This window comes from Caloenas nicobarica, chromosome 2 (assembly GCF_036013445.1).
Source record: "Caloenas nicobarica isolate bCalNic1 chromosome 2, bCalNic1.hap1, whole genome shotgun sequence".
NCBI classification, from domain to species: Eukaryota; Metazoa; Chordata; class Aves; order Columbiformes; family Columbidae; genus Caloenas; species Caloenas nicobarica.
Window position 1 is genome coordinate 130,089,364 of NC_088246.1, and position 13,433 is coordinate 130,102,796.

The window sequence follows — 13,433 nt, forward strand, 5'->3', positions numbered from 1 at the left end:
ACGCCTTTATATTTTGACTTTCATGCTTTAAGATCTTGTGTTCAATGCTGTCAGGAAACTGCTTTAAATGAAAGTGTGGAGTGATGTGGAATAGTTTTAATGAAAACCAAAAGAATGTGAACTTAACCTTTTTCATAGGAAGTTTTCTTCTGTCCCATCCTGTGCCCTGCTTAAACACATTGGCCTTTTTTGGCCTTTTTTGGCCTTTTCCTTGATGAAGGTTAAGTGGTGTAATCTTGGCTGCAGCCTTCCCAGGTTAAGCAGACAGACTTTCCATAGCTCAGTTTACTTTCCCTGCTATGGACATTCATCTTTCTCAAATCAAATTTGTTAAACTGGATTTTCATAGAGAAATTAATATCTTGTGGCAATGATGATGAAGTATCAAGTCTTCCTCTTTCACGTCTCCAGATCTGTTTTGCTAGTGATGATTTTGCCAGTCTTCTTGCTGGAGATTAAAAAAATCTCAGTAACAAACCTTGGTTTTGTTAATGGATTCCTCCCAAGCATCTTCTTTATTTGCATTAAGAACAAATGTAAAGAATTGCTACATTTGCAGTTTGTGAATACTGAGCGCATTGCTTCTGCAAAAACCTAGAAATGTTACCATGTTTTTGTTCTCTGTCTGCGCATCTTTTGTGCCTACTGTAACATACACAGAGTGAGACAGAGTGCTCTTGGCTAGTGAACGGGCTGTTCCTGGTCCTTGGTGCACTCTCTCCAACATACTTTGGCAGTCTTCTTCTAAAGAATTTCAGAGAGAGCAGGATCTATGTCCTCAGGACACTGCTGCTTTTAATGGAAAGGTTGCTGTGTTCTTCAGTTGTCATACTCTTGAGAAGACAATAGCTAGATCTGAACCTCTCTCTTGCCCTTAGTCCCAGTAGTTACCATTGCAGAATTTTGCAGTTTGGGAAGTCTCCATTTGTTATGCCACATCAAATTATGTTCCATAGAGCTTTGTTATGAGACACTACAAATTGCAGAGACAGTGTGAGAGCTGACTGTGTAGTGCAGGGAAAGAACCAACCATTCTTTAACCTCAAATTTAATTTCGGTTTAGTTCTCAATTTAATCAAGCCACTTATTCCCCTGCCACAAAACACAATCGTATGATTAGCACTATGTTCTTCCATAAATAATCTGAATAGGGATGTTCAAGTCAATCTTTTATCCCTCTGTCAAGAATAAGGAAAGTTACCCTTTCCTGTGAAGACACTCTCAACCAGACTCCTCACAAGCATATTAAACATTTAATACACTCACAGAATGATGACAGGAAAATTCAGATCGGAAAGGACCTCAGGAGGTCTCAGGTCCTGCTCAAACTAAGCTCAGCAATGAGATCAGGTCCAGTTGCTCAGGGCTTGATCCAGTTGATCTTGAAAACGTCAAAAGATAGAGACTGCAGAATTTCTTGGGCAACTTGTTCTGCTACTTGACTGTTTTCACAGGTAGGAAGCTTGCTTTTATTTATATCCAGTTTGACTCTCTTTTGTTTCAGTTTATGCCCATTATCTCTTACACTACTGCCATGCACCGCTGTGCCCTGAACGAGCCTGGCTCTATGTCCTTTATAACCTCATTACAGGCACTGGACAGTTGCTGTGAGGTCCCCCCAAAGCCAGCTCATCTCCAGGCTGAACAAGATGAGTTACCCCAGGTTCTCACTGCAGGACAAGTGCTCCATCCCCTGACTATCTTGATGGCCCCCCACTGAAGTTGTTCTTGTTTATCTTTGCTGTTCTTGTACTGTGGGCCCAAAAAGTGGGCACGGTACTCTAGGTGTCATCTAATGAGCTCTGAGCAAAGGGGGATGATAGCTTCTGTCAATCTACTCATTATGTGGCTGCTAATACAGCCCAGGTTGCTGTTGGCCTTCTGTGTCCCCTGGGCCCACTTCAGACTTGGATTCAGCTTGCTGTCTAACATGAGCCCCAGGTCCTTTTCAGCTGAGCTGCTCCCCAGCCAGTCCATGCCCAGCCTGTATCATTATAAGAGGCTCTTCCTTCCCAGATTCAGGACTTAGCATCTGTCCTCACTGAATTTCACGAGGTTCCTGCTGGCCCATTGCTCCAGGCCACCTAGGTCTCTCTCAACAGCAGCCCTCTCTTGAGCTGATCCACTGCTCCCTTCAGTTTGGTGTCATCCTCAAACCTGATGACAGGTGCTTATTTTGCTTAAAACACTTTCCCTCAAGCTGCTGTTTTCATTATTTACTTTGAATTAAGTTTTATTCTTGATTTTTCTACTGGGTTCTCAGTATCTCTGAGTAGACTGGGTATTTATAAAAACCAGTGTATTAAAGCAACCCTCCATTCCAGTTTGTTCTTGATATATGCAGTTGTTTTTAATTTACCTTTAAATAGCTCTTCCAGTCACAAGGACATGGGGATATTTCTCAAAAATACATTCACACGGGATGGCCCTCTTCCTGGTTTTGGCTGGGTCTATCACAGCAGATATCTTTAAGAAGATCTCTTTCAAATAATCTCTTCCAAATTCAACAAGTTTCTGTGCATCCCAACTAAACATAGTGTTGAAAACTACTATTTAAAATAGGTAAGCTAAAATCACGCAAGATTTTTGGTTTGAGTTTAAGCTTTATTTTCAGTTATGGATTTTTATTGCCTTTTTCAGAGGTTTGAGAGAACTTTAACTGAACTTTGTGACTCCTGAAATAGATCAGTTTCAAACAACTGCAGCCCACGGTCTGGATGCCTGAAAGCAACCTTCAAAATATTGCATCTCTTCCTCAGTGGTATTGTTTCCTCTGATTTACTTGCTGCTCTGGCAATGCTGCCTTCCCTCATCTTCACATTGCTTGAGGTTCCTCCCATAACTTCATTGTTAATTCCCAGTAATGGTCATTCTTATATGCCTCTGTAACTTTAGAACTACTAAGTAAACCAATCCAATTTTAGTCCAACATGAATATCATATTGATGTGTGAATTGTCCTTATAAAGTTAATTAAAAATTCTATTTGTTGCTGGATAAGGAGTTAACCAACAGAGCTGAATTTTATGAATTTAAAACACACGAAGTCCAAAGACATCTTAGTTCAGTGATTATTCTGGGTAATTTGATTTCCCAGTCAGCCTGTCTAATTTCTACCTGAGTTTGCTCTCAGCTGCCCTCTTAAAAAGCTCTCTGCTGTCTGAGCTTAAGAACTTTGTGAATGGCACTGAACATTCAATTCATTCAATGCCAAGCATTAGTTAGGAACGCATCACTTCTACCAGCCTCTGGTACTACACATAATTTTAATTTCTCCTGTCATAGTTTTGGGGCAAAATATCGGAACCACTCTTTTAGTGGGAAGGTTGGTTGGCATGTAAGAAAGGAGATCAACTGCTGACTTGTACATTGCGCAAGTGATGTGACCATCTGCACCATTCAGCCAATTCCTGAGTATTTAGAGTGGAAAACATATTTCCTGAAGTTCGGTCCACATCTGAGCTTTCTTTGTCAGAGTTTCAGAGAAATAAAGAGAAAGGAACTTTCATAGATTTTTATAGGTTTACAGTAAAGGGGAAAACTTGTTTCTGGTACTTGTTTGTAAGGTTTAGCATTGAAAATACTCAAAATAACCTAAACTTTAGTAACATTTACTTCTCAAAACCTGATTACTGTCCTGCTATTTTTGACCTTTTCACTTAATTGACTTGCTAGCAAGCATAGTCTGATTCAGTTTTTATCCACCCTTCTCGCTATCCATCACCTTACAGCTTCTCATAGGTAACCAATATGTGATAGCAGTCATCACCACAAACCTGTAAATGTCTCTGAAACTTAGAGCTTATCTACAATGACATTTATTAACTTTTAAAATCCGTGCAAACCTGCTTGTATAGATGCATCAAAATTGGTTCAGCATTCTTCAAATAAATGTAACACTGGACCCACACCAGCTTTGCAGCTGTGCGGTAAAGGTACTCAGGTAGAACAGATGTGCGTGACTACTCTCATCGTGTTTCTAGTTTTTTTGACAGTGCTGTTTCAACCACAAGACCATGTAATGGTTGTGCACCTCCTAGGACCTCCTCGAGAGAATGAACTGTCTGTTCTTGAGCAGGATAATTTAGATGCCCAAGCTCTGGGAAGCCAGAGTTTTCCTTCTTGCTAGCTAGCTAGGTCTACCCTTTGCTTAACAGGGCAATGGGTTTGAAACAAAGTCATAGATTACTCACTTGAAGCTTGGGGCTTCGACATGGATCTTTTTTCTGCACTGATCCATGATTTCAGATGCCTCAGAGAGATTTCAGAATCACATCTGTCGCTCTGTTAATCTCCTGGAGATTAGAGGTCCCATTGCAAATAAAGACGAAGGTGCCCCATAGCATCTCCTCAGCTATCCCGCATCTTGATGTAAATTGAAGTAGCCATTTTAAAATGGTAGTTAATATGCCCCACTATAAACAAGAAGCACTGGGGAGCTCTCCCATCGGCACACACCTCCTATTCTGCTCTCTCTGTTAGAGGGTCAGTTACCTTGGCCAGAGATGGGGATATAGAAAATGGAAGAACTGGAAGAATTAGCTTCTCAATTTAACCGAGTACAAATTTCCAAAATTGTGCATCACTGCCTTGAGTTTTACTGGTGTCTTGATATTGTGCTATCCTGTACACTGTGATATTAAAGGAAGAGTGCTGATACCAATTTTCTGGCTTTTACGCTTCAGGAAAAGTTAACAATGCACAATACAAAAGCTGAATGAAAGAAGTTTTTTCAAGTTTTTAAGATCTAAAATAGCTTTTATAACTAAGAGCTTTCACAGTCCTTCATATTGCTGGAGAAACTCAAAAGATATATGTCTTAAAAAAAATCTCCTTGGAAGAGGAGACAATGTAGCTGAAGTTTGACTCTAATCTAATTTAGATTTTGTGAGCAGGACACGGAAAAAGATAGTCTTGGTAAGAACTAGTTCTACCATCATGTTATAATAAGGGAAGTGAATGTTTTTTTGGGGGTGTGTGGGGAGGGGACGACAACACAGGTAAATCCTTATATCCCTAGCATTAGAATATTTAACTTCGTTCTCACTCTTTTGGACATATTTTACTTCAGGAATTGCCCATTTTTCAGTTCAGTATAAGGACATCCATTAGTATAACAAATAACACAGATATGAATGAAGCAGTGCAAACTAGACCTCCCAGCCAATTCACAAGTTCTTTTGCTTCCATCTTTAATCCCACTACACCAATATGGTGATACAAGATTTCAACAAACTTTAGTGGCATTCTGTGTTATATAATCTACTGAGGATGCAAACTGTCTCTGGTTAGACTGACAAGTCACCTTTTTGACTGATATTGATAAAAATATATTCCAAACAATTACTAAAGCAGTATTGCCTAAGGATAATTCATCCCATAATTCCTTTAATCTCAGTAAATATATTGCACATATTTAGTATCTGTTGTGGTAACATAATGCAGAAGTCTTAAGTAGTCTAAACAAAACAAATACATAGGAGAGTTTTTCAGTGTGTTTTCAATTTCAGAAAAAATTCTCATAGATTTACCTTATTATTTTTTTTCACATCTTGAATCAGACATGAGCAAATGTGTTTGTATGTGTGTGTTTTCCCCAAAGCACTAAAAATGTTGTGTGAGAATTATCTTTTCCCTTCGTAGTCATGCTGCTATTTGGTCACATTTCAATCCACTGGAAGAAAATAAGAAGGCAGGGGGAATTAAAAGCACAACAGAAGTGCTTAAATGAGTTCAAACTTCAATGGTGCTGCAACCCTTAACAGAAGGCAGAGCTCAGTTGTGTCTATAGAATGGTTCCACATTTCTCAAAAAAAAAAAAAAAAAAAGACAGTAATAACACAAAATATTTATTACTTAGAATTATTTTCTTTATCAAATAAATTGTGTGTTCTCAAAATTAGAGAGTCAAAGTTTCCAGCAAGTATTCCTCCTTGCCTCCTTCCCTGTCTTCACATTTCACTTTCCTAAATTGCTCTTTAAATATTTAAATTAAGGTCATATTGCTTTTTGATCCATTGATTGTAATGACATTGTTCTTTATGTTCAGAAGGTGATAAGGAGTAGTCAGGTTTCAAGTTCCAGTGACTTTGTTATTTTAAGTGCTGAAATATAGGAAAAGTCTGCTTTATTAAACCCCTGAGTTATTTTACTCTTTGAAGCAATGTTGTCTGTAATTTGTGTTTCTTGCTAAACTAAAGGCTGTATTTGACTGATGAAAAAACAAATCTTCCAGTAAGGCAAAGGGAGATTTTGATATTTTATCAACTAAGAAAGCATACACATAACTGGGGACTCATTAACCCTCATCAAGTCACATCTAAGAAATTTCCTGCTCCACCTCCCCTTTCACGTATTTTGAGTATCAGGTAACATTTTAAGTCTATTTTGGGGCTGCTAGAGTCTCTCAAATACCTAAACTGAGATAGATATCCTTTTAAGTGCAAATTATTTGTTTTCTTCTTCCACAATTGCACAGCAGAAACACCGGAATACCGTAGACCCTTAGGAGTTGTAACAGTTTGTATAAAAGTCATTTTTGAGGATTAAGTGCCTGTGACGTTCAGTCTGTTTCAAGAAGATTCTGCCACCTTTTTGCTGTTTCTAAGACCAGTCATATTTGCTTCCACTTTCCTCAGTGATTAATTCCACTGGAATAATGAAAATGCGAATATCCCACAAGCCCATGCATCTATTCAGTATTGGTAAGCTTACCAAATCAAACCTTTTGGTAAAATGAAAGTAGGAAAAATTGCAGGTTAACTGTAAAGTAGTTTGCTATGTCAGAGCTGACTTGAATCTTTTATTTTAGAATATTTATTATATTTTTATTGTACACTACTTTGGCTTTATTGTATTTTTACTTCATGTCACTTAATGATCAAATTCTTAGTTTGCCTGTCTACTTGTAATTTAGAAAGCAGAATTACCCTTTATTCTTCTGGAGTGTCAAGAGTTGTGTCCAGTTTTGTCGCTTGCTGGCTAGCTAAGCACTTGGAAGCAGACTTGAATCCTATAGCCAGTGCGTTTGTACAATGTTGCAAACTAGATACATGCATCAGGCTAACACATTTTTCCAAACAGAGGATCAAATACTGTGGCAATTTTTTAGATAAAGCCACCAAAATCATGACAAAAAACTAAATGAACAGAGTCTGCTTTCTCAGAGGGGGAAAAATGTATGTAGATGAGTCTTATTTAATTTAAGAGTTTTGCTCATGACAGTTAACAGCAATATTTCACATTTCAAAAAGGTGACACCAAGAAGTTTTCTTCTACATTGTTTCACCCAGAAATGGGAGGCAGGGCTCATTTTATGTCTGGTGCTGAATTGCCCTTTGCATGTCCAGTATATTGATGATGGAAGTCTTTTCAGCTAGAAATCCTTAGTAGTAAGTGCTAGAAGCCATTTAGAAACTAGTCTACTGAGATAATTCCACTGAGTTAAGAATATCTAGAAGCATGTGAGATCAGTTTTAACTGTCACTGTTTTGCAAATAGAAATAGATGTTATATTTATCTGCATAGGCTGAACCATTGTTTTTTTAAACAATAGATGTTTCCATTGTTTATGACAATACTGCTGCACAAGTGGTGAAGTCAGATATGTTCATAATTTGCTGGCATTTGGTGCCTTTTTACTCACTCTGTCTTCTGACTCTATTGTGATCAAGGCTCGACAGTATGATAACAGTGTCAGGCGGTGGGAGAGCCCTGTGTGCGCTGGAGCTCCCTTATGTGTCTAGAATGGAGCTGCAGTTCTGAGAAATGTTAGAATATATCCTTATTCAGAAATACTTTTGTTCAGTGCCTACTGAATGAAGAAATAAGAAATGAGAAATACAAGGTAGGAGAATAATTGAACATACACACACACACACACACACGCAGATAAATTCGTGTCATTCCTATAGATGCCTCAGTGAAAATAGTATTGAATAATTGAAACTGGGTTTTCTTGTCTGTTTATTGGCATTGGGTATGTCAGCCACCAGAATGTTTTTCAGGTTTGTAACTGTGTATAGAATATTGAAACCCTGGAAATGCAAAAGCACTTTATGCACACAAAAAATCACTGCATTCTCCACTGGAATAAAGTTGTTTCTGGGTGAAATGGGAAGCTGCTGCATAAGGACATTATACAGCATTGGTCTAAAGAATGAACATGTCTCTGGCTGAGTCTGTAGAAATATGTGGGTCTAGTATTTTCCTGTTTTCTGAAAGACCTCCCTTCTGGCATGAAACTGTGTACGTAAATTCAGGACTGACTCAGAGATGGAGTGAATCACACACAACAATCCCTGCAGTCCCTTGGGTCTCCCTTGGAGGCTTTGTGACTGTGTTTCTTTTGTGAGCTTAAATAAGATCATTGCGGCCCCAGAACATGGCAACAGTTATGTATTACCACTTCTGGAATGATTTGGAAAGTGTTTATTATCAATTTGTTCCATGTATGGAAAAAGTCCTGCAAATGGTACCTCTACCCAGGAGATATTGCTCCTATGTATTATTGGTTGTCGGTGTTATATAGGAAGGATTTCTCTCACTGTCACACATACACCTACATTCCCCAAGATTCCCAAATAATGTGCCATGCAGCAGTATCTAAACACCTGCTGTTCAGAGGCAGAGCAGTAAACACTAATCTTGCATTACAGCATGCTGTAAGCCTTTCTCATCGTGGGACGCTGTTAAGTCTCCATCTGTACCACAGATTGGAAATGTGTTGTGGAAAGGTTTCTGACTAAGGCTATATTCAGAATTGAGATAGTAAATGGTGCACAGAAACCTGAAGAAGAAAAAAAGAAAGGAAGAGAGGAAGGAAGGAGAAAAATGAAAATGCTCCTGCAATTTATTTAAACACAGCAGCATTTTAAGAAAATAATGGGTCCTTTTTCCGTAGAATAAAATTATGGTATAACATCCTTTCTAATGTTAAGTCATAATGAACTCATTTGTGCACCTACTGGCTAGTATTATATTTTCATATGTTCATGAATGTGGAAAACAGGGATCTGGAAACTTTGACAATAGTAACCACCATCTCCATGTGACTTTTTCTGCTCTGTAATGGACTTGTTCAATGCCCACTAAAATAAAAGTTCCTGTTGATTCCATTGTTATTGGATTCATTTTTCTCTATATCATCCAATAGCTTATGTCATTGTCACTCTGCTTCATCATCCATAATTTTACCCTTTTGTATGTGTAGATAAAGAGATTCCTAAACCCAGTGTTTCACTCCAGTTGGTGCTATTAGGTGATTCTTGATTTGCCTTATCACACGTACTTGAAACTAGCATCTTAAATGCAGTGGAGAGCAAGAAGGGAGAGGTAAAAAAAATCATGGATGTCTCACAATGAAAGAAGGGTGTATTTTAGACAGGGGAGAAAAGAACTTTTGTTGTACAGTACAGTTGTACTTTTGTTTGCAGTCAGCTTAGTGATGGTGAACAGGGATGATCTGAGGATTGTTTTTTAAGCATCTTGCCTCTGATTGCTGTTCTAACCATTGTTTTCTTCATTAGCTTATTTTCATCATGATGATTTGTTTTTTTTATTTTCTTTGCTATTACATTCTTGGCCATTAGAAAACACTTTCTTTCCAAAAGTTCTTTGCCCAATTTGTTTCCCATAACAACAATAATAGGAAAAAAATACCTTTTTTATAGCAAGTTAAGGGCCAAAATCCATCCTTTGGTACTTACATGCAGTCATCCTTTCAGTGGGATTTGCACTCACGTAACTGAAGCTAAAAATCTGGCCTGTGCATCCCAGCCCACCCCTCCACATAACTACAACAAGTAACTGTAACAAAACATAGTAGGACTTCATTTATGTTTCAAAGTGGAATAATTTGATTAATCGTCTTTACATGCTCTCATACTGTGCCTGGTAGCCAATCTTTCATTGCATCATGTGCTTGAGACTTGGTCTAGTTAATACAGTAAGTGGAAAAACCACATCAGTTGTGACTTCTTGGCTTTTCATTATATCACAGATATTGTTAGGGGAAAAAACTGATGTAACACCACTGTATGTTCAGCCAGCTCCTGTGGGAAGGGGCCTGGTGTACTCATCCATCCCTGGTGTACTCATCCATCCCCATCACCTGGGAGTTATTGTACTCAGAAGGGTGGTAGGGTGTTGCTGACTCCTATGACGTGGAGGCCTTCTGTGACCACTGGTACAGATTAGTCGTGTTGAGTGCTTTTTTTAATTCCTAGGCTCTTGGCCCAAGCGATATACATGCTCAAGAGTGCTGAGGATATCCAGAGAGAAAGACAAGTCTTCATTAGTTGCCCATAACTTTATGTGACACTAATGGCGAACAAAAAGTTTCAATGGTAGCTAGTGAGAATCACAAAGAACCCTTCAGTCTGTTTATCCTAGCTATTACAGCATTGCTAAAAAATTGGAATCTGATCAACAAAAAATAAGTTATTAAAAGCTGGAGGGACCAATCTCTCAAAGAAAGAGAGCCAAAACCTTGTATTAGGTAATACAATAATAACATTGTTTTTCACGTCTCAAATTACCTCATACCTATGTATTTTTGTTCTACATTAAGAGTATTCAATCTGGACTCTGGGCTTAAATTTTCAAGGAGAAATCTCAGAAGACCTATTGGTTTTCACAGCCACTACCAACTTGAAAACCTAACAGCTCCTTGGTTTGTTTTTTTGATTTATTAGGAATCAGGTTTAACTGAACTTACTGGCTGGAATCTAAATAAGTTTGGATGGATTTCTGCTTTGCACCTGCAGAAGCAGCTTTAAAGAGCTACTGCCCTCTGTAGATACTGTACGCTATCAGCATGACCTTCTCAAAAAAAGAATTAAAAAAGAAAGAGAATTGTTGATAAATGATGAGGAAAATTGCAGTAGCAGTGTATTTTTCTGTAACCCTTCCCTGCTGAAATTAGAAGCAATGAGCCACTGAGGCATATGGAACATCTCAAAAAAACATTACTCTATGCCAGGGTAGTCAAACTCATTTTCACTGGGGGCCGTGCAAGCCTCATGGTTGCCTTCAAAGGGCTGAATGTAATTTTAGGACCATATAAATGTAACTACTCCTACACTTGAGCTTATCTATATATTATGTAACTACTCCTACATTTATACAGTCCTAAAATTACATTCAACCCTTTGAAGGCAACCGTGAGGCTGATGTGCACCCCCCCACCAGTGAAAATGAGTTTGACACCCCTGTTCTATACAATGTCTTTCTTATTGTACTGGGTTATATTATTATAAATAATATATAGATAAACTCAAGTGATTTTTTTCTTTAAAAATATTATTAAATTTATTGCTTAGAAATTGTTATAACTTTCTGTTGGTTTATTTACTACAGAAAAAAAAGGCTGAACTGAGGAAGAATGGAAAAATAATGACCGTATTTCTTTCTTGCATAAGAAAAAGGTAAGATTTAGAGGACTGTAATATTGCAAGAACTTATTTATAGCATAATAATAACTAGGAGATAATCTGTTAAGTTCCCAAATGCTGGCAGCTTTTTATATAAAATTATTCAGACCTTCACAGTCTTGGCCACCTGAAAGCCACTGATTTAAAATTCACAGTCCTTTCTGATTAACTGAGACAATTAACTGAGACAACACTGCCAGGCACTGTATATGCCACTGCACTGACCTGTTCTGCATCAGAGAAGCAAAGGTTACATTTCATTTTGTTGCAGCATATTAGGGGTGTATGTACTTTAGGTTCCTTGATTTACACTATCACCATTTTGGGTTTGTTGAAGGAAGGGTTCTTTTTTTTTTTTTCCCTTCCATTCCATTCACTGGAATCTATAAATGCCCAATATTTTCCTGGGATTTTTTTTTTTTGTCCCAGGTACCCAGCTGTGCATGAAATAATGCTCCCCATATGTGTTCATTGTTTCTGTTGCTGGTGTCTGTGCAAGTCACCAGAGATTTCCTAATAAGGCTGGGTTTGACCTTTCAGAAGTTCTCAAATCAAGAATCTAACTGCGTTCATTATCCTCAAAACGATAGACTTCCTTGCCACTGCCCTTGTAAAACAGCTGTAAGAAACAGTAAAGCACGCTTGTTCCAAAACCAAAGTCAAACCCCAGAGCTGTTCAGGAGTGCGAAACCATTAGGCAGCCAGGCTTCGGCTGGCCCTTCCAGAAAGGTGGTGTGCCAGATGGGCAGAGATCCTGAAGAAGGGGAGCAGACAGACTGACAGAGAAGATGACTTCACAACAGAGGGGACTCAAGCCTAGAGAGAGGCTGTTTCAGCTGACGGGCTGGCTTAGACAGGACAGCCCTTTCTAGTGGTTTTAGCACCCTCTATGTCCGAGGCGAGGGTTGCATGATGTATGTGTTGACTGCTGGGGTGGTGACCCCCAGTTCTGCTCTTTTCTTGTGACAGCACTGGCAATGGTGTGACAACACAGGGAGCCAGATGACAGAGCTGACACATCTGAAAACTAACCTGTTCACTGGCATGCTTTGGGCTGGCAGGATTAAGACTTGGTCAGATTAGTTCTTTCGCCTGGCTCCGCTCAACATCAAGAGCATGTGTGCTGGCACACATTGGAGAGACATGCCACCAGGACAGGAGGGGAAGGTGGTGTCTCTTCTGTCAGAAGCTTGTGACTAGTTGAGGCAAAGGGAATGTGAAACTACAGCTCATGTTAACAAAATATTTCCTGTGTTCACAAATGTAAATGAAACAGAGCTCTTCTTCTATCACGAAACTTTCTCCTGAGTAGAGTCACCTATGAGATCTTGCATCTTAATAGCAGGTCAGCCCAGACAAGGAGAAAGTAGATATGAACTGGTTCTTATCAAAGGAAGAAGATGAGTGAGGAATTTAGATTAATATAGTAGATCGTGGTAGTTACATTTCAGTTGCCTAAAACCAAAATGGTCTCATGCGTGCTAATTAATAAATTATTTTAATATTACATCATTTTATAGAGCAAATGAATGATTACAAAAGCCAAGGCAAATCTCTCCAAAACTGAAGGTTTATTAAAATATTAGAAATATTTTCAGAAAATATCCTGACAAGTTACAGAACTTAGTGATGGCCATCGAGCTATTTGAACCACCCATTAAATCTGAAGCTGGAGATGTAAAAATTTTTTTCACCAAAAAATAAGGCTACACTTAACTTGAAGATACACTTTTCTGTTAAATTTGATAGAACTTTCCCACAGAGAATATAAAAGGAAAGCACTCTATTTATTTATTTGTTTGCATGTGGAAGAACACCTGCCCTAAATTTTCTCAGCTGTATTAAGGCACTTAAAAAGTACGTACTTTAATAATGAACAAAACACAAGGAAGTCAGGATCTTTAAAAATTAATGTATGCTCTCTAACACTTCAATTATTTTAACTACGGCAGCTTGCTGACTTGTAAGCAAGGTAATTAGACAAGGACAAACTTGGATCTGC

The 13,433-nt window shown here is 38.4% G+C and overlaps 1 protein-coding gene across 5 annotated transcripts in view; it reads left to right on the forward strand.

Annotated features, from left to right (window-relative positions):
- The window catches only part of SULF1 (sulfatase 1), a 123,258-nt gene that overhangs the window by 10,889 nt on the left and 98,936 nt on the right, over positions 1-13,433 (forward strand). For 4 of the 5 annotated variants that reach the window (XM_065628534.1, XM_065628533.1, XM_065628532.1 and 1 more), the window contains one exon: positions 11,358-11,425. The exons of the other annotated variant lie outside the window; for it this stretch is intronic. The gene's annotated coding sequence lies outside the window, so the exon portion shown is untranslated. The remainder of the gene's footprint in view (positions 1-11,357; positions 11,426-13,433) is intronic. 5 annotated transcript variants of the gene reach the window in all.